Below are 27018 nucleotides of genomic sequence, written 5' to 3' on the forward strand. Positions count from 1 at the left end.
TGTCCAGTTCTGTGGGAGTTTGAGGCTTGCAGGGGAAGCTGGCAGGATCCAGTGAAGACAAATCAAAGTCAGATTAAAGCACAGAGCAGGCAAGAACAGGACCTTGGACAGCTCCAAAGAGGAGGAATGCTCTCATCATAAGGCAACTACAGGAAGATGTTGTCCCAGCAGGGAGTAAGAGCCAATGGAAGCCGTATGTTGGCTGATCAGACCTGCAGTGAGCTAAGTGCCATCTGCCTGGGAGAACTGGCTGGGTAGATAATAATAATAATAATAATAATAATAATAATAATAATAATAATAATAATAATAATAATTTATTTATACCCCCCTGCCCATCTGGCTGGGTTTCCCCAGCCACTCTGGGTTGCTTCCAACCGAATATTAAAAACAATACAGCGTCAGACATTAAAAACTTACCTAAACAGGGCTGTCTTCATTTGTCTTTTAAAAGTAAAATAGTTGTTTATTGCCTTGACATCTGCTGGGAGGGCGTTCCACAGGGCGGGCACCACTACCGAGAAGACCCTGTGCCTGGTTCCCTGTAACTTCACTTCTCACAGTGAGGGAACCGCCAGAAGGCCCTCGGCGCTGGACCTCAGTGTCCGGGCTGGATGATGGGAGTGGAGATGCTCCTTCAGGTATACCGGACCGAGGCCATTTAGTTAAAGGGACCTTGTCTTGTTTAGCTTTCTTTGACTTATGTAAGGCTGGAAAGATATAGAGGCACTGCAGGGGAGCCAGAGGATGGCAGTGTTGTGCCCTCTGGTCAGTAGGGCTCAGAATAAAGCCAGTATTCAGCATTCTTTTAAACCTGTGATGAAGAAACGAAATCCAGGATGAGTTTTGGTACTTCACAGCTTGGTTTTCTTCTTTTCTTTTCTTTTCTTTTCTTTAATAAACATCTTTATTGATTTAAAATACTATCATACAAATACATTACATATGGTTACAACAGAGTTTCACACGAAAATGAAAAAAAGAATAACAAGAATAAAAATAAAAAGCAAAAAAGATTTAACATTAAAATATCAGTTGTATTATCATATCTTGACCAATAAAGTCTTCTGGAACAAAAACTTCCAATCATTCTCATTTTTAAAAAAAATATCTTGATTTTATCTCACAGTTTATTTTATAGCTTTTTCTGCATATTCTTCTAAGATATTTCCCCCCAATTATTTATTATACACAAGTGTCATTCAATTCTGCCAGGATAGTTTCATTTTTACAGTGTGATCTTATATACTCCTTGAATAATATCCATTCTCTATATACTTTTTGATTTAGGGCTCCCCTAACTTTTCCAGTCAGCTTTGCTAAATGAAAATACTCTACCATGAGTGTTTGCCAGTCTATTATTGTTGGTACAGAACTATATCACAGCTTGGTTTTCAATCACTGTGAACATTAGAGTCCAGGAGCCAATCTGAGTGTGCACCTTTACTTCTTTAGTTCCTTAGTGGCAAAGAGCACATACTTTGCATGCAGAAGGTCCCAGGTTTAGTTCTTAGTATCTCCAACTGAAAAGGACCAGGGAGCAGCTGAATGGATAGACCTCTGCAAAAGACCCCAGGAAATCTGCTACCGGTTAGAATGGATGATACTGGTCTAAGACAGGCAAGCTATATAGTTTTAGACAGACAAGTGCCTCAATAAGAGCAAGCGTTGCATGTTCCCAGATAAATAGAATTGTTATTAGATGGTGCATTTCATGCTGTGCCGGATTGCTGTTTCTTTATACAAGTAACTTTTTAAGGAGGCAAATGGACTGAGGTAGATAGATGTTGTATCCTTCGCTTGCATTATTGGACTATTTGTCATCCTTCCTTAGTACATTTGGAAACAGTGGTGAAGCTGTGAAGTTGCACTGGTATTTTATTCATCCAGATATATAATAGAATCAAAGAACTGTAGAGTTTGGAAGGGACCTCAAGGTTCATCTAGTCCATGGGTAGGCAAACTAAGGCCCAGGGGCTGGATCCGGCCCAATCACCTTCTCAATCCGGCCCGCAGACAGTCCAGAAATCAGCATGTTTTTACATGAATAGAATGTGTGCTTTTATTTACAGTGGATGCTTGGGTTACGAACATGATCTGTGCGGGATGTGCATTCGCAACCTGCAGAGGCGCATCTGTGCATGCACGGATGCAATTCAGAGCTTCTGTGCATGCGCAAAGCACGATTTAACTCTTCTGCACATGTGCGACCCCCCAAAACCCAGAAGTAACCAGTTTCGGTACTTCCGGGTTTCAGCGGGTCCATAACCTGAAAAAATGCAACCTGAAGCGTCTGTAACTCGAGGTATGACTGTAAAATGCATCTCTGGGTTCTTTGTGGGGCATAGAAATTAGTCATTCCCCCCCAGAAAATATAGTCCAGCCCCCCACAAGGTCTGAGGGACAGCAAACTGCTGAAAAAGCTTGCTGACCCCTGATCTAGTCCAACCCCCTGCAATGCAGGAATCTCAGCTAAAGCATCCATGACCAGTGACCATCCAACCTCTTCTTAAAAACCTCCAAGGAGGAAGAGCCTACAAGAGCCTATAACCTTCAGGAGGAGACCATTCCACTGTTGGACAGCTCAGAAGGTTTCTCCTGATGTTTAGTTGGAATCTCCTTTTTTGTAACTTGAAGTCATTGGTTCAAGTCCTACCCTCCAGAGCAGGAAAAAACAAGTGTGCCTCTGTTTGCTACCTTTTTTCCAGGACTAACTTCAAGCAGGCCAAGTGGTCTCCCATCCAGGCAGTGACCAGGTTCAGACCTGCTTAGCTTTAGCAAGCTTGCTGTATATCATGTGCTTTCTAACTGGGGACCAGCGTCCGAGAAGTGCAGCAGGGGATGAGTCGTAGTTCAGTGGCAGAACATGTAGTTTGGATGCAGAAAGTCTCTGCATCTCAAGTTAAAAGTAATACTGCCAGGGGTGGTGGAGGCAAGAGACCCAGGAAAGCTACTTTCTATAAGAGCAGGCAGTAACAGTGGTCTGACTCAGGAAAGACACCTTCATATGTTCTCCTTGTATGTTTACATCTCTCATATACATTGTTTGCTACATAAAGTGTTGTTCTGGAGAGCACTGTTGTAGTGAAGGCAAAAAAAACTTCCCATAGGTGTGTGCAACATGTTCCTCTCCAAAGAACCCAATCACTGCCCTGATGGGTATTTTGCTAGTCTTTACTCTATTTTTTCTTTTTTAAAGTCTTATTGCAGTGTGCACAGAAAATGCAAGGATGCCCTTAGCTCTCACTCTCACTGATTACAATTCCCCTCCCACAAATCAATCAACTAAAGTTTTCAGTTGATTGATTTATTAAGTGGCTGCATTTTTATTTTTATTTTTTTTGCTATCTGCGCTCCCTCTAGCTCAGCTGAACCATGTATGTATGAAAATGCCTTCCACAGAGCTATTCTGGAATGGGAACAATGCAACTCTGGCTCGAGTCATTACTATGACAAACAGTTATGGCGAGTGAGCACTTGCTGCCAATGTTTTCGCTTTCTTTTAAGTGCTGCACATTTCACTCTAAGTGGCTTCGGGGAGGCCAGAGGAACCATTTATAATTAAAACGAGCGGCCCTCAAAAGAAAACAGATACAATTCCAGAAGGTGTTAGCTGCTTATAGCTATAATAAAGCATTCATAATTAATTGAGTGCCCATATAAATATTACAGAACCCTTTAATAATCTGCAGATAACTTTTGAGGCTTGCTGGAAACGGGACGCTGCGGAGGCAACGTTGGTGCGCCTGTGGTGGTGAACATAGAAAACTGCCTTGCACCAGATCAGATTGTTTTGTCTGTCTAGCCTAACATTGCCTGCATTCTGACCGGCAACAGAGCTCCAGGCTGTTTTTGGCAGAGGGTTTTTCCCATCAGCTGCTGCCAGATTATCTTTCAACTGGAGGTTCCAAGGACTGAAACTGGGACCTTTGTTTTGAATGCAGAGCACATTCTCTGCCCCAGGCGTCAGGGAACCCTAGGCCTGGGAAAGCTGTATGCCATTTTACTTTCCCAGTGTGGCCCCTGACATAGTCTGAGGCATTGGCCAAATCAATGTGGCTCTCCCACCATCACCTGCCACCATTTCCATTTTCTTTTTGTTATAACAACTTTATTGAATTTTTAACATATTAAACAATGAGATTCAAAGCTGCCTACAAGAAAATGCAAAACACCAGTTGTATATGCAAAATAATAATAATAATTTTTATTTATACCCCGCTGTCCCTAGCCAAGACCGGGCTCAGGGCAGCTAACACCAGATATAAAACAATTGATTGAAATACAACTTAAAAAACAAGATTAAAATACAACATTAAAATGCAGCCTCATTTCAGCAGAAACTCAAAAACTTTTTGGGGGATGAAAATGTCAAGTCTTCACCAAGGCTAACTATCCTGACTGGTCCTACGTGGGCCAGAAAAAAGCCAGGGAAGTCCCCAAGTAGGAGTTCCATCACAGAAGGAGAACGGAAAGAGGGGGAGGGGATCAAGTTGATTCCAAGCCAAAGGCCAGGCGGAACAACTCTGTCTTACAGGCCCTGCGGAAAGAAATCAGATCCTGCAGGGTCCTGGTCTCATGAGACAGAGCGTTCCACCAGGCCGGAGCCAGTGCTGAAAAGGCCCTGGCTCTGGTTGAGGCTAATCTGGCTTCCTTAGGGCCCAGGACCACTAGGGTGTTGCTATTTAAAGTCCTCCGTGGGGCATACTGGGAGAGGCATACTGTGGGCCATACCGGAATAACTAAAAAGACCCTTTATAAAATTTATATTAGGCATATCTTATCATTTATCCCCACATAGAAAGTCAGACTCCCCCAACTCCCATCTAGATGCCCACCTCTTCTCCCATTTGCCCACCATAAGAGATCCTACCCTGCTTTTCTTGCAGGTACCTCTCACCTCCAGCTATCCCCTTCCTGCACGTGTCCTCCTTGATTCATCATTTCCATTTTCCACTGCCCCCCTTCAACTGTAAATACAGTAGCCATCCTTGCTGGGGCTCCAACAATTGCCCAAGGATTTCATATTCTGGTGCGGATCCTTCTCCTTCTCTCTGTCTCCAGTGCTTCTGAGTTTTCAATTAGCCACCTTCTCAGTGACATTCCATAGACTCTTCTGATGAGCACAGTAATTCCCAGGCTGGGGTGCTCTCATCTGCCAGGGGACATTATTTCATGAAGCAATTTGCAACTGCTGTGAGTGCTTAGTATCACCCCACAGAGGAGGGTGCCTGCTACATCTCTGCATGATTTACTGCTCTGGGCCGTTTTCCAATCAGCCTTCACTGGTGTGCTTGTGTGTGCATAATCCAATCATTCCTAGCCCAGTGTTTCAGCAGAAGGCTTCCCTTCCCCTTCAGATAAAACTGTCCATTGCATCACTGCTTGAGCTGCGTTTCTGCTCTGAGCTTGCCTCTTCTTAATCAGGAGCCTTGCCCAGAACAATGACTCACATAAGAGCGCACTGAATAGGTTCCACTACGAGTGAGTCATTATTCTTCCTTGTGCCAAACAACACACATTAATTGCAGACTTGCGATGAATGTGCCTAGTTTTTAACAGCTGCTCTGAGGGAGCCGGATTAGGGTTGGAGCCATAGCACAGAGATAGGGGGTGTAAAACTTCCCCCTTGTGCTAGGATCCTGATGACCCCCTCCTGCAAAAGGGAGCCACTAAGATTGTGAAATCCTCCAGCAAAGAGTTGCTCAGCCTCCTTGCTCCTGGTTTTTTAGAAGGATGATTAAGGAGCTCCCCTTTTGGAGAGGTTTTGAGACTGTCCAGGCGATTGGGGAACTGCTTTCTCAAATATTGCACAGTGTTCTTTGTTACTGTTTTAAACTGTGGTTTTAAATTAGGCCCGTCAAAAGGCGGTATAAACAGATTGGGCTGCATCCAGTGTTCTCTGTCCAGTAGTGTGAGAAACCATGTGCTTGGAGGTGGCTGGGTTTAAATGCTGTGCAGCAGAGGAATCTGATGGAACCGTTGTGCTATTCAAAGTCACTGCAGGACATACTGTACAATCTGTTGTGCAGCAAAGTTACCAGCAGCATCATATGCAACCATGTTCCTCTGGCACAAAACATTTTGCCAGTGGAACAAGCATTCCATCTAAGGGGCTTCAACTTAGAGCTATGTTGAAAATAACCAATTGAAATCCCATCCAATCCAGACTTCCTGGAACTGGAATGAATGAAGAAGCCTGTGGTGCAAAAAAGCACCATGGATAGGGTTGGAGGAGAAATTTGTTTGGTCTTCTTTTTGCCAGCTCCATGACCCCAGGCTTGCTTGCAGATAGGAACACAACCCCCATCAGATTTTGAACTTTTCCATATTTTGCAATGCATTTTTTGGTGCACAAAAATACACGTTTTATCAGAGCTGGTTGGGTGGAGCTCAGCTGAATTATGCAAGGCACCACCACCAACGTAGGATGCGGGTGGCACTGTGGGTAAACCACTGAGCCTTTTGGGCTTGCCGATCAGAAGGTCAGCAGTTCGAATCCTTGTGACGGGGTGAGCTTCCATTGCTCTGTCCCAGCTCCTACCAACCTAGCAGTTCGAAAGCATGCCAGTGCAAGCAGATAAATAGGTACCACTCTGGCGGGAAGGTAAAAGGCATTTCCATGCACTCTGGCTTCCATCACAGTGTTCCATTGTGCCAGAAGTTGTTTAGCCATGCTGGCCACATGACCCAGAAAGCTGTCTGTGGACAAACGCCAGCTCCCTCAGCCTGAAAGCGAAATGAGCGCAGCAACCCCATAGTCGCCTTTCACTGGACTTATCCGTCCAGGGGTCCTTTACCTTTACCTTTTTACCTAGGAACATTTGAAGCTGCTTTGTACTGAGTCAGACCATTAGGCCTTCTTGCTGAATACTACCTAGACTGATTGGCAGTGACTCACCAAGGTTTCAGGTAATGGATATTTCCAAACCTACCTCAAGATGCTACGGACGGAACCTGGGGCCTTCTTCTTGCAAGTTGTTCTGCTGCTGAGCTAGAGTTCGCAGAGTTCCTCGGGAAGAAGGAGAAGCTGCGAACTGCGGCTTTGTGAAGGAAAAAGGGGTCTCCTAAGGTCTCCTAGCAACTCCCAGGGATGCAGGTGGCGCTGTGGGTTAAACCACAGAGCCTAGGACTTGCCGATCAGAAGGTCGGCGGTTTGAATCCCTGCAACGGGGTAAGCTCCCGTTGCTCGGTGCCTGCTCCTGCCAATCTAGCAGTTTGAAAGCACGTCAAAGTGCAAGTAGATAAATAGGTACCGCTCCAGCAGTAAGGTAAACGGCGTTTCCGTGCGCTGCTCTGGTTCGCCAGAAGCGGCTTAGTCATGCTGGCCACATGACCCGGAAGCTGTACGCCGGCTCCCTAGGCCAATAAAGCAAGATGAGCACCGCAACCCCAGAGTCGGCCACGACTGGACCTAATGGTCAGGGTCCCTTTACCTTTACCTAGCAACTCCCAGAACCCTTAACAAACTTTAGTTCCCAGGATACTTTGGGGGCAGGAGCCTTAATTGATTTCCGTGAGCCTGAGTGCAGCTAACAGTGGATATCACCCGTAATGTCTAGTTCAGGCCTTCACTTCGAAAGTGGATCCTGCCATGTGAGCAAGGAAGACGACACTGCAAGATGTTTTCCCAAGAACATCCTATGCATGGAGTGAAGCCTTCCTGAAGTTCCTTGTTCCTTCAAGATGGCCAGGCTATAACTACTCTGCTCCCATTACCAACTGTATCAGAGGCGGCATGTGGACCAAAGTGCAGGTATGAATCAGAGAAGCTGCAGGCCGAGACAGATATGCTGGTTGCAACCCACACATGGATTAATGAAGTTTGACTGGGCTGCCTTGTGTCTGACTTTGTGTATATGTAAGCGATAACGAACACCCGAAGTATGTTTGCCTTTGAAAAAGCACATAGCTTGATTGATTGCATCAGGAGCCAACACCAATGTTACATGCTCCACCACCATGGATTTCAGCATCCTTTGTCTCTCTAATCTTTCAGAAGCTGTGGCCCAAAGGGCGTTGCCAGTGACGTGGTGAGGAGACTTCAGACAAGCATGGCTTCTTCAAAGGCCTGCATTTGACTGCCTACGCCCAAACCAGACATGACTTGGAGTTGCATGAAGGGTGAGATTTGATTGGCCCTGTCCTCTGCAGTTGTCTTCTCAGTCAATATTCCACCCTTCCTGCATGGTGAAAAACTGGGTGTGTCGGGAAGGGTTAAGCAACCAACTCCCTCTCCCACCCGCTGACCATTCTCCTGCTCAGAGCTGCAACCTCTCCAGCACTGCTTTGGGTTCAAAACAGACAATAAGCCTTAACTTAACTCTGTGCTGGCCTGGAGTACACCAATATAACCTTAAGAACAGGCATAGGCAAACTCTGGCCCTCCAGATGTTTGGGACTACAATTCCCATCATCCCTAGCTAATAGGACCAGTGGTCAGGGATAATGGGAACTGTAGTCCCAAACATCTGGAGGGCCGGAGTTTGCCTATGCCTGTTTAAGAAGGTAAAGCATAGCTATCAAGAAAACTGGGTGGCTATCTGTCATGGATTCTTTAGCTGAGATTCCTGCATTGCAGGGGGTTGGACTAGATGACCCTTGGGGTACCTTCCAATTCTACAATCCTATGATTCTACGAATATAAGAAGAGTCCTGCTGGATCAGGCCAGTAGCCCATCTAGTCCAGCATCCTGTTCCCCATTGCCTACGGAAAGCCTGAGATAAGGACCGGAGTGATACAGCACTTTCTCCACTGGCATTGCCAGTGACTGCTATTCAGCAACGTCGTTTCTGACGGCTGCAATTCAAATCACTTTTCTTTGGTGCTGTACCAGCGCTGAGCTGAGGAGGCACCATCTCAAAGCCTGGTAAGCAAGGCGCTGGGCTTTGGGAAGGAGGCAGGAGGTGCTAACAGGGGCCTAGAATCCTAGAGTCTTCCCTCCCACTTCCCAAATCCTAGTTAGCACTTTACCAGCTGAGGGGGAGGAGGAGGGAAGGCTCTGGACCCTGCCAGAGCCCTCACACCTCCTCCCTAAAGCTGGGTGCCTCCTTACCCACCTTTGGAAAGGCAGGGCAAGGGCTGGTGTGTGTGTGTGGGACAAATTTTGGCCTTGCCAAAGTCCCCAAGTCTGCCACCGTTGTACACACCAGAGGAGAGGCAGGGGTGTCTTAATTGGCGCACATTGAATTATTCGCTTACCTGCATAGCACTCCTATTCAATGAAGTTGTCACCTGCTCATGTGCTGTCATTGGCACACCTGCAATGGCTGTCTCAAATGCCCACACCTCAGTTGAACTGCAGCTGGCATTTTCAAATCAAATGGAAGCCAATTTGAGGGGAAACACAGCAAAAACTAGTGTTTCTCAAGAAACGACGGCATGCCTGTGGTTTGCAGCTAGAGCTATGTGTACTCGACTTCAAACACCAGCAACAGGAGCACACCGGAGCTGGAGTAAAAAGGGAACGCGCACCCACAGCCAAAGATTTCTTCATTGGAACCGTCTTCGCTCTCTCATGTCCGGAGCATTTTCAAAACCAGTCAGCAGAGGGAGCCTCAAGCTGTTTTTCTTCTTTGGAAGAACGCAGGTCATTTCCCACAAGACTGCACAATTTGGGAGACCGAAATGCAAAGCTTCCAATGGGCGCGTTGCACACCGTCCAGATGGGAGAAGCTGATAAAGCCAACCCTCAAAGATAGTTCAACTCTTACGCTTGTCTTGGACAGTAGTGGCAGCCAGTGACCCCTCTGGCCTGGAGCTGTGGAGCACACCATGGTAAACATATTGAGGCTGAAGTCAGTGCACATGGCCAGCTTTGTGTGGGAGAAAGGGAGGTATAGCTTAGCAGCAGAGCAGATGATTGCATGCAGAAGATCCCAGGTTGGTCCATGCCATCTCCAGTTAAGAGGGTGAGATGGCAGCTGATTGAAAAGACTTCAGCTCTAGGTTCTGCTCTCAGTCAAAATAGACAACAGTGAGCTAGCTGGGCAAATAACTAAACCCGGTATAAGCTTCCTCTAGAGCCATGGTTCCCAACGTGGGGCACATGCCACACAGGGGGGCAATTTGATTTTTAAGGGGGGCAATTTGTGAGTTTGATTAGTCCAAGTTAAATGGGACGCAGGTGGCGCTGTGGGTTAAACCATAGAGCCTAGAGCTTGCCGATCAGAAGGTCGGCGGTTTGAATCCCCACGACGGGGTGAGCTCCCGTTGCTCGGTCCCTGCTCTTGCCAACCTAGTAGTTCGAAAGCACGTCAAAGTGCAAGTAGATAAATAGGTACCGCTCCGGCGGGAAGGTAAACGGCGTTTCCGTGCGCTGCTCTGGTTCGCCAGAAGTGGCTTGGTCATGCTGGCCACATGACCCGGAAGCTGTACGCCGGCTCCCTCGGCCAATAAAGCGAGATGAGCGCCGCAACCCCAGAGTCATCCGCGACTGCACCTAATGGTCAGGGTCCTTTTACCTTTTACCTTAGTCCAAGTTAATGGCCTTTCAGGCTTCCTCCATGTGAATAGGAGTTCACTTTTTGAATAATAAGAATTATATGTCACAGATGGGGGTGGGGTATAGCCACAAAAAGATTGGGAACCACTGCTCTAGAGACAAGTACTGAGTGTCAGGGTAGCAGTAATGAGTCCTAAAGAGGAACTGTATCTTTAAGGGTGCTGAGCCTCTTGTTGTTGTTATTTAGTAATTTTCCTCACAAAGTGACCCAAAGTGACCTACAAAAATAGAGCAAACATTAAAACCAATTTTAACACACACAACCAATAAAAACCTAAAACCACATCTGTGCAGATAAAAGTCTGGCCTTACAGATCCTTCCCCACAAAAAGAGGCAACATACGGTATATCTGTAAAGGTAAAGGTAAAGGTACCCCTGCCCGTACGGGCCAGTCGTGTCCGACTCTAGGGTTGTGCGCCCATCTCACTTAAGAGACACTTCCGGGTCACGTGGCCAGCGTGACGAAGCTGCTCTGGCGAGCCAGCACCAGCGCAGCACACAGAAACGCCGTTTACCTTCCCGCTATAAAGAGGTACCTATTTATCTACTTGCACTTAAGAGTGCTTTCGAACTGCTAGGTGGGCAGGAGCTGGGACCGAAAGACGGGAGCTCACCCCGCCGCGGGGATTCGAACTGCCGACCATGCGATCGGCAAGTCCTAGGCACTGAGGTTTTACCCACAGCGCCACCTGCGTCCCTATATCTGTAACCAGGTCCCTAAAAACAGGTGCCAGGTGCCTAAAAACAGATGAAGATGGCTCCAGGCTCACTTCTCTGGGAAGAGCAATCCGCAGGCATGGAGATGCCACTGAAAAGGAGGACCAGCAGAAGCAGGCAGTATAAAATAAATATATATAATAATATAATAATAATTTGTTGTTGTTGTTCTTTAGTCATTTAGTTGTGTCCGACTGTTTGTGACCCCATGGACCAGAGCACGCCAGGCACTCCTGTCTTCCACTGCCTCCTGCAGTTTGGTCAAACTCATGCTGGTAGCTTCAAGAACACTGTCCAACCATCTCGTCCTCTGTCATCCCCTTCTCCTTGTGCCCTCTATCTTTCCCAACATCAGGGTCTTTTCCAGGGAGTCTTCTCTTCTCATGAGGTGGCCAAAGTATTGGAGCATCAGCTTCAGGATCTGTCCTTCCAGTGAGCACTCAGGGCTCATTTCTTTAAGAATGGATAGGTTTGATCTTATTGCAGCATATTGGACTCTCAAGAGTCTCCTCCTGCACCATAATTCAAATAATAATAATAATTTATTATTTATACCCTGCCCATCTGGCTGGGTTTCCCCAGCCACTCTGAGCGGCTTCCAACCAAATATCAAAAACAACACAGCTTCAGACATTAAAAACTTCCCTAAACAGGGCCACCTTCAGTTGTCTTTTAAAAGTAAAATAGTTGTTTATTGCCTTGACATCTGCTGGGAGGACGTTCCACAGGGCAGGCGCCTCTACCAAGAAGGCCCTCTGCCTGGTTCCCTATAACCTCACTTCTTGCACGAAGGGAATCGCCAGAAGGCCCTCGGTGCTGGACCTCAGTGTCCAGGCTGGATGATGGGGGTGGAGACGCTCCTTCAGGTATACAGGACCGAGGCCATTTAGGGCTTTAAAGGTCAGCACCAACACTTTGAATTGTGCTCGGAAATGTACGATCACAGACAGGGACATGGAAAAGCCACCCCATGTTTCTTGAATGGAGCCTATATTAAAAACCAAGCTAGACTGATATGCCGGCTGGAGGATAGATGGAGATTATTTGCTGGTGAGAGGAAGTCACTCTGACCAATGCATTCCATCTAAGTAAAACATTGTGGTAGCCTGTACAATTGTTGTATTGCTTGTAAGAGGGTTGTGGAAGCCCCACGCTTGCTGCTGTGCGACTTTGGAGGGTGCGTTACAGGAATAACTTAAAAATAAACACCCTGCACCCAGCTTCATTGGCCTAAAAATAAGATCTCTTCGACACAGATAAACCAGCAAACCCCATTTACCCTCCTGCCCCTTGACTATATATAAAACCTCTCCATCTACCAAGCCGAAAAACATTCCAGGCAAATTCCTGTCACGGGATATTTTTAGCTGCTATTGTCTGCTCTGACATTGTGCTGCGCAGTGCGGACTAGGACATTGCAGAGGGCCCGTCAGGCTTCCACAATTAATTGCTTTCAGGAGGAAGTTCTGGTGGAGTATTCACAGAAGTGCTTTTTTGTCCTTTGGTTTGTGAGTCGGCTTTCCTTCTCGGAGGGAGAGGGGGTAAACAGGTTGCATTCTCGCTCTGGGTAGAAGTGCTTAAAGGTAAAGGTAAAGGGACCCCTGACCATTAGGTCCAGTCATGACCGACTCTGGGGTTGCGGCGCTCATCTCACTTTATTGGCCAAGGGAGCCAGCGTACAGCTTCTGGGTCATGTGCCTAGCATGACTAAGCCACTTCTGGTGAACCAGAGCAGCACATGGAAACGCCGTTTACCTTCCCGCTGGAGCGGTACCTATTTATCCACTTGCACTTTGATGTGCTTTCAAACTGCTAGGTTGGCAGGAGCAGGGACCGAGCAATGGGAGCTTACCCTGTCGCGGGGATTCCAACTGCCGACCTTCTGATCTGCAAGTCCTAGGCTCTGTGGTTTAACCCACAGCACCACCTGCGTCCCTAGGCTTTGTGAATTACAAGTGCGGTCCTAAGCATATGTCCCTATGTGAATCTAGGACAGGGGTGCTTCTCTGCCTGGCCCTCAGAACTCTCCTCACGCAACACCCCTTCCCCCCAGCCCTTTCTGGTCCCGCTTTGCACCTTCCTTGAGTACTTTTACCTGAGTTGGATGTGATCCTGAACTCAGATAAAGCTTCTTGCTTTCCTGGAAGGAGGTCTGTGTGGGATGGGCATTGAAGAAAACTGGATAAAGAAACAGGTGTGTGCAGTGGCGGAGGAAGAGGAGTGCGGGGGGAGCACACCGCCCCTGGCAGCGCGATCCCGGTGGGGGGCCATCGTGGCTGCCCCCACGCCTGTGCTGGGAGCCACGCCCCCAGGTGGCATGCCACACTACTGCGGGCGGCGCACCACGCCACGCCCCCAGGACACCTGCCACGCCCCCGGAACACGCGCCAGCCCCAACCCCACCTGCTCTCCCCCCCCCCCGGTGCTGGAGCATGAAGCTCCGGCACTGGGGGTGGGGATTCAGTTTGGAATTTGCAAATTAAACCACAGAACTCACTCCTGCAGGAGGCTGTGGTGATCACAAATTTCAGTGGCTTTAATAATAATAATAATAATAATAATAATAATAATAATAATACTTTATTATTTATACCCCGCCCATCTGGCTGGGCTTCCCCAGCCACTCTGGGCAGCTTCCAACAAAATATTAAGATACTGTAATACATCAAACATTAAAAGCTTCCCTAAACAGGGCTGCCTTCAGATGTCCTCCATCTGGTGGGAGGGCGTTCCACAGTGAGGGCGCCACTACCGAGAAGGCCCTCTGCCTGGTTCCCTGTAACTTGGCTTATCACAGTGAGGGAACCGCCAGAAGGCCCTCGGTGCTGGACCTCAGTGTCCGGGCTGAACGATGGGGGTGGAGACGCTCCTTCAGATATACTGGATTAAAAGAGGATTAGACAAATTCACGGAAGAGGAGGCCGTCAATGCCTGCAAGCCATGATGGCTATGTTCTACCTGCACAGTTGGAGGCAGCAAAGCTTCTGAATACCAGTTGCTGGAAACCACAGGGCTTGACATCTGCTTGTGGGTTTCCCACAGGGATCTGGATGACAACTGTGAGAACAGGGTGCTGGACCAGATGGGCTTTTGGCCTGATCCTGCAAGCTCTTACGTTCTTATGAATTCTGGCCGTTCTCACTTCATAAGAAAAGTACACAGCTGTTGCCCATTAAGATGCTCAGGAGGACTCTCCATCCTTGGATGTTTTTAAGGAGACGCTGGGACAGCCATCTGTGCTGGATGCTTTAGTTGAGATTCCTGCATGGAAGGAGGTTAGACTAGATGACACTCAGTGTCCCTTGAAACCCTACAATTCTACAATGAGGGAAGGTTCTCTAACCCTCCTCCCCAAACTGACAGTTTGATATAGTATAGTTCTGTAGCCAGTGGCATAGCGGGGGTTGCCTGGGGCCAGGCAGGTGACAGACAACCACCAATGTTCCTTCCAACTCTACAATTGTATGGTTCTACAACTTTCAAGCAATGATTACAAATGGATGCAAAAATGTGGCAAACACAGGAGTTGGGAAAGGGACAGCTGAGAGATAAGGGTATTTGTTTTAAAAAATGGGCACAAATTAGAGATAAATTTGTAATGTAAGCAGCGTGTAATAGGGGAAGAAATGGAAATACCCAAGGAAGAGAGTGGGAAGCCAGTTTTTGGGGAAATTGTATTAAATTAGTTTTAATTTGGCATTGATGTGTTATAAATTTGGGAAATGAATAAAAATTAACTGGCATAAACAAACAAACAAACAAACAAACAAACAAGGTTAAGATTGGGAAAATGAGAAGTGGAGAGGGACCAAGATGGACAAATTCACACATCCCTGCACTAGATGCAATCCCCACAGAAAGACTTGCTGATGTGAATATGGGCCAAATCTCCCCCTCCATAATCATCTTCTTCAAAATGGTTCTGCTCTTCTTTCCTGTCACAACTGAGGAAGAATTTTGAACCTACTGGGAGCAGCAGCCGTAGTGCCGGCGTCTGACCCGGGTGGAGAAGCCCGCCCCCTTTTGCAGCCCGAGTCACTGGCAGCCAATTGGGACGGGGAAAGACTCTGATAGCATCCCTTTACATAAATAAAGCTATATGTCAAATTGTTGTGTTTGGACATGGGGCTGAAATATCGTGTGCCAAGCGACGAGCTTCTAAACATTAAAGCCATATGCTGCAGCGAGGAGCTCTGCGGCCCAAGTTGCTGCAGAAGCCTCATTTATCCGCCGAGCTCTGCTCGGGAAATTGGCAGGGAAAGCAAAGAGACGAACCCAGCCTGACCCCGCTGCACAGAGCATGCTGAGCCCCAGGGGCTGGAGAAGAAGGAAATCCAAACCATTTACATGGGCCTTCGGACATTTATCATCCCATAATCTGTTTGGCTCAAGTAGAGGCATTTAATGTGTCAATCACGTCCGCATTACTGTAGCCATTCATTATTACAGCAGGATGAGATACTGAAGAAAACTTCCAGCAAGGGCAAGCAGGGTTGGTGGATGGATGGGGGAATGCTTTCTGAAGGCTTAGGAAGGTTGGATCACTCCCGGAAGATGTCTTGGCTTTCAGTGTTCTGAGCAGAATGGAATCATACTCAGTTAGATGTACACGATGCAAAGATTGAAAGAGAAGTCAATGTACAATCGGGTACAACCAGAGTGAGGGACCCACCTCAGGCAGTAGGTGTTCTAAATAAGTGGCATACCCTCCAACATTTCTCAGATGAAAATAGGGACATCCCCAGAGCCTAGGACTTGCCGATCAGAAGGTCGGCAGTTCGAATCCCCATGACGGGGTGAGCTCCCGTTGTTCGGTCCCTGCTCCTGCCAACCTAGCAGTTCGAGAGCACATCAAGTGCAAGTAGATAAATAGGTACCGCTCCTGTGGGAAGGTAAACAGCGTTTCCGTGCGCTGCTCTGGTTTGCCAGAAGCGGCTTAGTCATGCTGGCCACATGACCCGGAAGCTGTCTGCGGACAAACACCGGCTCCCTCGACCAATAAAGCGAGATGAGCGCTGCAACCCCAGAGTTGGTCACGACTGGACCTAATGGTCAGGGGTCCCTTTACCTTTATCTTTAAGGGGGGCAATTTAAGAAGCTGTTGCACAGTTAATACCACGTCGGAAAGCGACAAACGGCCACTACCGAATCAATGTGTGTCAGAACACTGCGTAAAACAACAGCATTCCTTCAGCATGCAAAAAAAGCAAACCAGAAGATTTCATGATGATCGAAAGCAGCGACGGTGGAGGAGTCTGGAATCCCAGGGAATGGGCCAGGGCACGTGCAGATTTATGACCTTTTCAATTTGGAAACGAGATTTTTAGGGAATAGGCAGGCTCGGTATTAAACAGCTCAAAGTCCTGTTTCCAGGAAATGCAAATTCTGTAGCAAGAAAAGGGGGGTTCTGAAACCTGAAACCAAGCAAATTTGCACACTTTTTCTGTGTGTCCTCTAAACACTCAAGAAGTTGGGTGACTACCTATCAGGGATATGGTAGCAATGGATTTTCTGCATCGCTTGCCCCCAGGTCGGTCTAGGTGAGATTGGAGACCCCTCCCAAATCTTGGGGTTCTGTGGGTCTATTCTCCAGAATCATCTCCAGTGTGTATTATTATTATTATTATTATTATTATTATTATTATTATTTCTTCTATACTGCCCTTCATCCAAGGATCACAGGGCGGTTTACAATATAAAAACACAAAAATACATACCATAGTAACAAAAAGAATACTCCGTATGCACAAAGTTTAAAAGACCATGAGTTTTTAAAATTTGGGGTGCCAGGAAAGTTCAGTTGGTAGGGCATAGGGTCTTAGAATCAAAGAACTGTAGAGTTGCAATGCTGGAATATGTAGCTGTCCCATACAGTGATCGAACCTGTAACCTTGGCGTTAGCAGCACCAAGTTCTTACCCAATGAGCTATGGAAAGTGCATGAGACTCTTAATCTCAGGGCCATGTGTCTGAGCCCCACGTTGGGCAAAAAGATTCCTGCATCACAGAGGGTTGGACTAGATGACCCTCAGTGTCCCTTCCAACTCTACAATTCCATGGTTCCATGAATTAATGAACAGGGGGCAACTAGGGGTACCCTAGCTGGGATACATAGAAGTCATCTCTTTGTCTCCCTCTATAGGTAAAAGGTAAAGGTAAAAGACCCCAGGATGGTTAAGTCCAGTCAAAGGCAACTATGGGGTTGCGGTGCTCATCTCGCTTTTAGGCCAAGGGAGCCGGCGTTTGTCCACAGACAGCTTTCCGGGTCATGTGGCCAGCATGACTAAACCACTTCTGGCGCAACGGGACACCGTGACGGAAACCAGAGCGCATGAAATGCTGTTTACCTTCCCACTACAGTGGTACCTATTTATCTACTTGCACTGGTGCGCTTTCAAACTGCTAGGTTGCTCCATCATGGGGATTCGAGCCACTGACCTTCTGATTGGCAAGCCCAAGAGGCTCAGTGGTTTAGACCATGGGTAGGCAAACTAAGGCGCAGGGGTCAGATCCAGCCCAATCACATTCTAAATCCGGCCCGCAGATGGTGCAGGAATCAGTGTGTTTTTACCTGAGTAGAATGTGTCCTTTTATTTAAAATGCATCTCTGGGTTATTTGTGGGGCATAGGAATCCGTTCATATTTCTTTTCAAAATATAGTCTGGCCCCTCACAAGGTCTGAGGGACAGTGGACCGGCCCCCTGCTGAAAAAGTTTGCTGACCTCTGGTTTAGACACAGCGCCACCCGTGTGACATCCCTCTATAGAGAAGTTCAGGTGGTGGCGGGGAGATGCAACATTTGCAAACACACACACACCCTACATGATATTCTCCAATAAAAGTTGAAAATGTTGCAGAAGGCACTCCTTTTAACGCAGAGGCTCTCCTGGGATCTTAGTCAGCAGTATGTAAAGGTCCCTTGCTCCATAAATCACCTTTAAAGCCTCCTTCAGGAGAGCAAGGAAATTTAAAAGGGCAGTTAGCTCCTGGCGTGGAGATGTAGGACTTTATTTGGGTATTTAGTTTCCTCTTTCATTCATAAAATAAACATTTCTGATTTATTTCAATGGGGCTGCACGCTCGCTCGGTGTTTTCTTAAAGGACTCCAGAGCAGCCCGGCAACGTTAAACGCTTTCGAGAACTTGACCCAGGAAAAGGACAGCCTTTTAAATTATGCCCATTCAGGAAATGGTTGGATTCAACACTTTAGATGGAAAGGTTAAAATGTTTGTGCTGAATTGTATTAAATCTTTCTACAGTAAATCCAGGAGGAAGCTGGACGTTTGAAGGAACCCACTTATTCTTGGTGTCTCGAAACGCCTCCTGTACTTTCAAAGGGAAGTGGTCATTAATCAGGCAGGACAAGCCCCAGCTAATAAAAGCTGCTGTTAAATTAGAACAAGTTTTCCATTTTTAGTTTTTAGTGTGTGTTTTTTCATTGTAAAGCCCTCTCTTTTCATATAAGTCCGTGGTGACTCTTTCTTACCCTCTGTGCTGGAACAAAATCCAAAGAAACAGCAGCAACATTAAAACAAAAAACAAAAAAACCCCCAACCCTTCTTAAGTGCATTCATATTTATCTGGGATATAAAGTGTGATCCATGGCAAAACTTAGGGCTAAATAAATTAAGAATGGTTTTGATAGGTTAGAACAAGCTCCATTTAGAGCTGCATTCTATGGCCAGCAGTAGTCAGCCAGATTCCTATGGGAAGCAACGAAACAACTGTTCACCTCTGCTTGAGAGAGCCAGTGTGATTTAGTGGTTAAGAGTGGTAGACTCGTAATCTGGGGAACCGGGATCACGTCTCCGCTCCTCTACATGCAGCTGGTGCGTGACCTTGGGCTAGTCACACTTCTCTGAAGTCTCTCAGCCTCACTCATCTCACAGAATGTTTGTTGTGGGGGAGGAAGGGAAAGGAGAATGTTAGCCGCTTTGATTTTTTTTTTTTTATAAATTTTTTTTATTGCTTTTTTCCAGAATCTAAATCCATCATCAATAACACAACAAAAGCGGTTTTACAGAAAGAAAAAGAAATTAAACAAGAAAAAATTCATTTTTCGAAGTCTTTTTTTTTTTTTTCATCATCCACTGGACTTCCCCATCTCCTCCATCCCTGCATTCTTTATAATAAATATAAACAGCAAATTAATACCTTGTTTCCTGTGTTTTTGTATTTTCATCTAATTATTCACTCTGAAATTAAAACTTTTCTCAATCATTAACTTTGTTTCTATCAACTCCGAATTTCAATACTGAAGCATATTTACCTCAAACCTTAGCAAATTTTTAACATTCATATATCTTATAATGTTTTTGTAAATAGTCCTTAAATTTTTTCCAATCCTCTTCCGCAGCCTCTTCTCCCAGGTCTCGGATTCTGCCAGTCATTTCGGCTAGTTGCATATAGTCCATCAGTTGTGTGTGCCATTCTTCCAGTGTGGGTAGCTCCTGTGCCTTCCAGTATTTAGCTATGAGAATTCTTGCTGCAGTCGTTGCATATAGAAAGAAGGTTCTGTCTTTCTTAGGTATCCTCTGGCCCACAATGCCCAAGAGGAAGGCCTCTGGTTTCTTCTGAAAGGTATACTTAAATACCTTTTTCAACTCGTTATAAATCATTTCCCAGAAGGCCTTCACCCTCGGGCATGTCCACCAGAGGTGGTAAAAAGTTCCTTCAGCCTCCTTACATTTCCAACATTTATTATCAGACAAATGGTATATCTTTGCAAGTTTGACTGGGGTCATGTACCACCTGTACATCATTTTCATAATATTTTCCTTTAAGGCACTACATGCCGTAAATTTCATACCGGTGGTCCATAACCTTTCCCAGTCCTCAAACATAATGTTGTATCCAATATCTTGTGCCCATTTTATCATGGCTGATTTGACTGTCTCATCTTGAGTATTCCATTTAAGCAGCAAGTTGTACATTCTTGAAAGCACTTTCGTCTTAGGTTCAAGTAATTCTAGTTCTAATTTTGATTTTTCCACCTGGAAACCAATTTTTTTATCTTTTTTAAAGATCTCTAAAATTTGGGCATAGTGAAACCAGTCTCGCACCTTCCCTTTCAATTTTTCAAAGCTCTGCAACCTCCAAGTGTCACCCACTCTTTCTATTATTTCACAGTATTTTGCCCAGCCACCCCCCATATTAAGTATTTTTGTGGCTTTAGCCTCCATCGGTGATAACCACCTCGGAGTCTTGTTTTCAAATAAGTCCTTGTATTTAGTCCAGACAGAAAACAGAGATTTCCTTACAATATGGTTTTTAAACAACTTATGAGACTTTACCTTGTCGTACCACAAATATGCATGCCACCCAAAAGCATTGTTGAACCCTTCCAGATCTAGGACATCAGTGTTTTCTAGCAAAAACCAATCTTTCAGCCAGCAGAGGGATGCAGCTTCATAATACAACCTTAAGTCCGGCAGGGCAAAACCCCCTCTTTCCTTTGCATCTGTTAATATTTTAAATTTTATTCGGGGCTTTTTGCCCTGCCAGACAAACTTCATAATGTCCCTCTGCCACTTTCCAAAACATTCCACTCTGTCCACGATCTGTAGGGTCTGGAACAGAAACAGCATTTTTGGCAATACATTCATCTTTACTGCTACAATTCTTCCCAACAAGGAAAGTTTCAATCTTGACCAGATTTCTAGATCCTTTTTAATTTCAGACCAACATTTTTCATAATTATCTTTAAACAGATTCAAATTTTTCCCAGTCAAGTTGACCCCCAGGTATTTCACTTTATTAACAACGTTTAGTTCTGTTTCCTTCTGAAACCCATCTATTTCTAAAGGTGTCAAGTTTTTTGCCAAAACCTTAGTTTTTTGTTTGTTTAACTTGAATCCCGCCACCCGACCAAACTCAGAAATTAATTCCAATACTCTTTTTGTGCTGGACACCGGCTCCTGTAATGTCAAAACCAAGTCATCTGCAAAGGCCTTCAGTTTATATTGTTTTCCTCCGACCTGTATTCCTTCCACCTGCTGATCCTTCCTGATCAAATTTAGCAAAACCTCAAGGACAGAAATAAATAGCAAGGGTGATAGGGGGCACCCCTGTCGTGTTCCTTTTTCAATTTTAAACTCTTCTGTCACCACATTGTTTACTATCAATTTAGCCTTTTGTTCTGAATATATTGCATCTATGCCATTTTGGAACGCCCTTCCCACTCCCATCCCTTCCAAATTCTTCTTCATAAATTTCCAAGATATATTGTCAAAGGCCTTCTCCGCGTCTATAAATATCAAAACTGCTTTTGTATTCAAATTTGTCTGTAGAAGTTCCAGAACGTCAACAATGTTCCTAGTATTATCTGACAAATGCCTGCCAGGGAGAAAGCCTGCTTGGTCTTTATGAATAACTCCATTTAAGACTTTTTTCAATCTATTTGCCAAAATGTCAGCAAAAATCTTGTAATCCACGTTTAGGAGTGAGATGGGACGGTAGTTCTTAAGTTGAGTCTTTTCAGATTCCAATTTTGGTATCAAAGTGATGAATGCCTCTTTCCACGATTCTGGTGCCCCCTTCCCTTCCATAATTTGATTACATACCTCCATCAATGGCTGAGTCAGGTATTCCTTCAATATCTTATAGTATTTGGAGGTAAGTCCATCTGGGCCCGGGGATTTGCCTAGTTGCATGTTCTGAATGGCATTTTCGATTTCCTGTTGGGTTATTTTATAATTCAGGTCAGTTTGTTTGTCTTGTGTTAGTTTTTGTAGGCCATAGCTTTTTAAAAATTTATTTATTTCAGTCTCCACTTGGGGTCCTTGGGAAAACAATTTTTTAAAATATCTCTGGAAACACTTTCTAATTTCCTCTGGTTTCTGAATACATTCTCCTTCAACCTCTAGATTGGTAACAAAGTTCAGTTTTTGTCTCTTTTTCAGCTGCCATGATAGCAGCTTCCCACATTTATTTGCCGATTCAAATGATCTTTGTTTCATCTGTTTGATTTTCCATTCAACTTCTTGATTTATCAGTTTTGCATATTGTGCTTGATGGAATTTTATTTCTCTCAAAACTTCTTTTGATTTTGGATTTAGTCTCAACTTTTTCTCTCCGTCTTTTATCCTTTCCAAGATCTTGTCCTTTTTACCGTTCCAGAGTTTTTTCTTAATAGAATTCTGCTGTATCAGAAACCCTCTCATAACAGCTTTGCTTGCGTCCCAGATTGTTTTTTTTTCCACCGAAGTGTTCAAATTTAGTTCAAAGTAGTCTTTCATCGTCTTTTGGGCCTTCTTCACTATCTCCTGGTCTCTAAACAATGCATCATTCATTCTCCATCTGAAGGATCCAGCTGGTGTAAGTCTCAAGTCCATTTTCAAGGGGTTATGGTCGGAGCAAGTTTTAGGGCAGATCTCTACTTTTTTGGTCTTGGGTGCCAGTCCTCTAGATATCCAGATTTGGTCGATTCTTGTCCAGGATAGGTGGGCCTCAGAAAAGAATGTTCCCTCTCTACCTAGGGGGTTCTTTGTCCTCCAGATATCAATCAAGTCCATATTGTCTGTGAGTTCAAAAAAAGTCTTTGGTAGTCTGCCATCTTTAGTCACATTTTGATTTTGTGACTTATCCATGTGTGTGGAGACAACCCCATTCATATCTCCCATCAGAATGATGTTATTATAGTCCATATGGTCCAGCATTGTCTCATGCAGCTTCCCATAAAATTCAGATTTCCCCTCATTTGGTGCATAAATTCCAATTATCAAAAATTTTTCTCCTTGTGATTGTATTTCGATCGCCAAAATTCTTCCTTGTTCATCTTTGAACACAAATTTTGGTGCTAGGCTCTCCTTTGCATATATCACGACTCCCCTTTTCTTTTCTTTAGCTGATGAAATAAATTCTTGGCCTAGTCGCTTGTTTATTAGCACTCTTCTGTGGAGCCTAGTCACATGGGTTTCCTGGAGACAAATGACGTCTAGTTGTTCTTTCCTCAAAATGTGAAAAATCCTTTTCCTTTTTTCAGGGGAATTTGCCCCATGGATATTCCAACTAAAAAGCTGCAGAGACATCCTGGATCAGCTTGTTAGCCGATGGGGTTGTCTCCCTTCTCGTCTATGTCTGGAGGTGGATCTTTTGTACCAGGCGTGGGGGGTGGCCAGGTACCTGCTGTCCCTTTTCGAAGGTCCTCCCCGTGGTCGTTTAGGAATTTTTCTTGCTCTTCTGCTGTTCTGATTCTCACCTTCTTCCCTTTCAAATTAAAAGATAATCCTTGGGGGAATTCCCACCTGTAAGGGATTGTGTTGTTTCTTAATAATCTTGCCAGATCCTTGTATGTAGTTCTTAAGTCCAACAATTGTTTTGGTATGTCTCTGAAGATTTCTGCTGTCTTTCCCTGTATCACCAATGGGTTTTTAAAATGTAGGCCAAGTATGTTGTCTTTTTCTTGCTTGTATCTCAATATGATCAAGCAATCCCTTGGTTTATCTTTCTTGGCCACTCTTCCCAATCTAAAAGCGGTGACGATTTTGAAGTCTTTCTCTTCTGCCAAACCCCAGAACTTGGATATTTCTGCAGTCAAAAAGCCAGCCAAATCTTCCTTTTCTAGTTCTGGAATATTTCTAATCCTAAGATTACTTTCCCGGTTTTTCAGCTCCGCCATAGACAGATAGGCCTGTTGTTCAGTGACCTGTCTACTCAGTGGTCTTACTTCCCCTCTTAATTCCTCAATCCTTTTTTTGTTTTGGTCTGCTTTCGTGTTTGCGTCCTCAGCTAATTTTCGGTTCTCTGATATAGTCTTTTCAAAATTTCCTATCGCCTGTGTGTTTTGAGCAACTTGGTCTGTCAACTTATTAATCGTTGCTGTAACCTGGTCAAATTTAGCCGCTTGTTCATCAGCTTTCTTATTTAATGCTGCCAGTTGATCCAATATTTCTTTAGAAATAGGGTCTAATCCTCCTGCAGCCATATCCTCCAAAACTGGCTGTTTAAATTGTCCTTCTTGCAGACCTGTCACAATTGGAACAGATGATCTACGTGGCTGCACAGGCAAAGTTGATTGCAATAGTTCAGTTTGTTTTGCTTTCTTGGCAGCCCTTGTTTTTCCTGCCACACTCATTCCACAACTGTCTAGGTTTCAAGGTCAAATTGTAAATCCCATGGGAAAAGCAATCATCCAGGCAAAAAGATTTCCAAAACAACCAGCAGTTCTCAGAGGTTTATATTTCCACAATCCAGCAGGGGGAGCTCCCCAAAAGTTTCCACCATTTAATTCCCAAATATGGTAAAATCCAAAATAAGGGGGGGAAACCCTCTAAATTCACTTTAAACTGCAGATGATAAAGGTTCTTTGCGAAGGTGTGAACAACAGTTCCTTTTTTGTAACTGCAAAGTAGCCCAATGTAACTTTATGTCTCTATACACAGTTGCCACAGTCTGATGTTACTTTGTATCCAGGCAGCCCGTGAGCTGGGGCTTATAACTTTATAATCCACAAAATATAGAGAGGTATAGCACAGTCTCACAATCAAATCCAAACTTGCAGGGTAAGTTCCAACTTCTTTTAAACTCCTTTCAACGCTTCCGCTTTAAAAAAACTTTGCTCAGTACTTTAAACAGGGACGGAAGACTGACTTCCTTTTTAGCGTCTCCCGCTTTCAGCCGAAATTCACCAATTTGATGTCCAAATAAAGCCTCAAATTTCTTACTCACGAGTTTGTTGTTTCCAATCAAATGTTCAAAGAAGAAAGGTCAGCGCTCATCAGCAGCAGCCGCGCGGCTTCGCTTCCGCGGAAAGAGCGATGGATTCACAGCACCGCTACCCCCTCCACGTTCCGGAGCCCCTTACGGGGTCCCTTCTGCGTATCCGAGGTCGCTCCTGGTGCCCGCCGAATCCCACGGCCACGGGCTCACTCTACCCGTGGTTTTCCTAAACGGGTCGTCGCTGTGCCGCAGCGCACGACCCTTTTCCGCGGAGCCCCTCTTCAACAACTGAAGAGGACCGCCATTGCTGTTTCGCGCCGCCTCCGGAAGTCGGAGAATGTTAGCCGCTTTGAGACTCCTTCGTGTAGTGATAAAGCGGGATATCAAATCCAAAAACTCTTTTTTTCTGCAGCAGCTGGTTCAGAGGTACACTGCCTCTGTACAAGGAAGCTTTATTCTTAGCTCTCATTAGGTGCTCACAAGCAACGCACATTGCATGTCTCCTCCACAAAGAGTAGACTTCTACTGAACATGTGGGTTCATTTAGCTATTGCTGATCGCCATCAACACATCAGTCTTCCTGAATCTGCTTAGTGATGAGGGACTTGTGGCCACTTATATGATGTTGGACTACAACTCCCATCAGCCTTGATTACTGGCCATGCTGGTTGAGCCTGATGGGAGTTCGAGTCCAACAATTTAGGGAGGACACAGGTTCGCTATCATAATAAACGAACAATCTGCCCTTATTCCCTTATGGGGACACAAGAGTCCTTATAGAGTTCTTTGTAGGTTTCCCATTGGTCGGAGGAAAAAACAGAAGTGAACCAGAGAATATTGAAAAGCAAAGCAGCTCGTAAGCCTGATCTTTATTGAACTGTTGCAACAGGGTGCCCCCCTTCACACACAGGAGAAGGAGGAGGATCCAGAACCAAGGTGTGTCTGCCCTTATATAGACATTTTAAATTGCCCACCTTGGAGTCAAAGACCACCCCCAGAAACATCATACCTACATCACAGAAGGGGTGTAGCTCAAGACCACCCCCCCCCCAGATACATCGTACCTACATCACAGAAAGGGTGGGCTAAAGCAGAAATCTGAGTGGGTTGTTTATCTCATAATCTGAGTGGGTTGTTCACCTCCTGTCTGGCAAGTTACCTGTTAATGTTTACTGGATTGATACCCTGGGGAGCCTGGCCAGTCTTTTGTAATAAAAATACTTAGTTCCTGAGCCAAGTCACAGGCTCACCCTATTCATATACAGACATACCCTTAAGACAGGATTTGTGAAGAACACCTGGTCAGCCTGGGAGTCAAAATGGCTCCATGGCTGCTCTCCTGTGCAGCTTCAGACATGTGGCCTATATATCTATGTACGTGTTTGCTTGGTACATTTATGAACCTTTATTATATACATAAGACCTTAATTTATTTATTTCACTATCAATGGTCCAGTTTCCCCTTTCAATGCCTTCTATGCTAGTAGCCATCGCCTTAATAGTGGACTCCATAAGGCGAAGAGGGGCAGGGAACCTACCCATACAAGATATGTGGGGCCTAGTTCTGGCTATTCAGTGTGAAGTGAAATGATCTCTCTGCACATGGTCAGAGGCACTCTCTGTTGCATATATTAATAATGTGCTGCTTGAAGCAACTGGATGCATAAAGACTGAATCCTTTTGGAATAAAACATTGTAAGTTTGAGTCAAGCTTCCCTTGCAGAACCATCTTCAAAACAGAACAAAAACATCTAAAATACATCCAAATAATTCCACACAATATCTTGTGCATGTCCAGCATCTTAGAAATCAAAGGTAATTCTAAACAGACCCAGAAGCAAAGATCTCTTTCTTCCTAAAGTCTCCATTTTCTCTCCCTTCAGGAGACTCATTTACACCTCTTGTGGCATTCAGAGAAAGGCTGAAACACAAAATGGAGACCCACCAATTAACATATGCATAAAGTGTAAAAGCGACGTGGGTGGCACTGTGGGTTAAACCATAGAGCCTAGGACTTGCCAATCAGAAGGTTGGAGGTTCGAATCCCCGTGACGGGGTGAGCTCCCGTTGCTCGGTCCCTGCTCCTGCCAACCTAGCAATTCGAAAGCACGTCAAAGTGCAAGTAGATAAATAGGTA

The sequence above is a fragment of the Podarcis raffonei genome, chromosome 6, assembly GCF_027172205.1.
Source record: "Podarcis raffonei isolate rPodRaf1 chromosome 6, rPodRaf1.pri, whole genome shotgun sequence".
Taxonomy (NCBI): domain Eukaryota; kingdom Metazoa; phylum Chordata; class Lepidosauria; order Squamata; family Lacertidae; genus Podarcis; species Podarcis raffonei.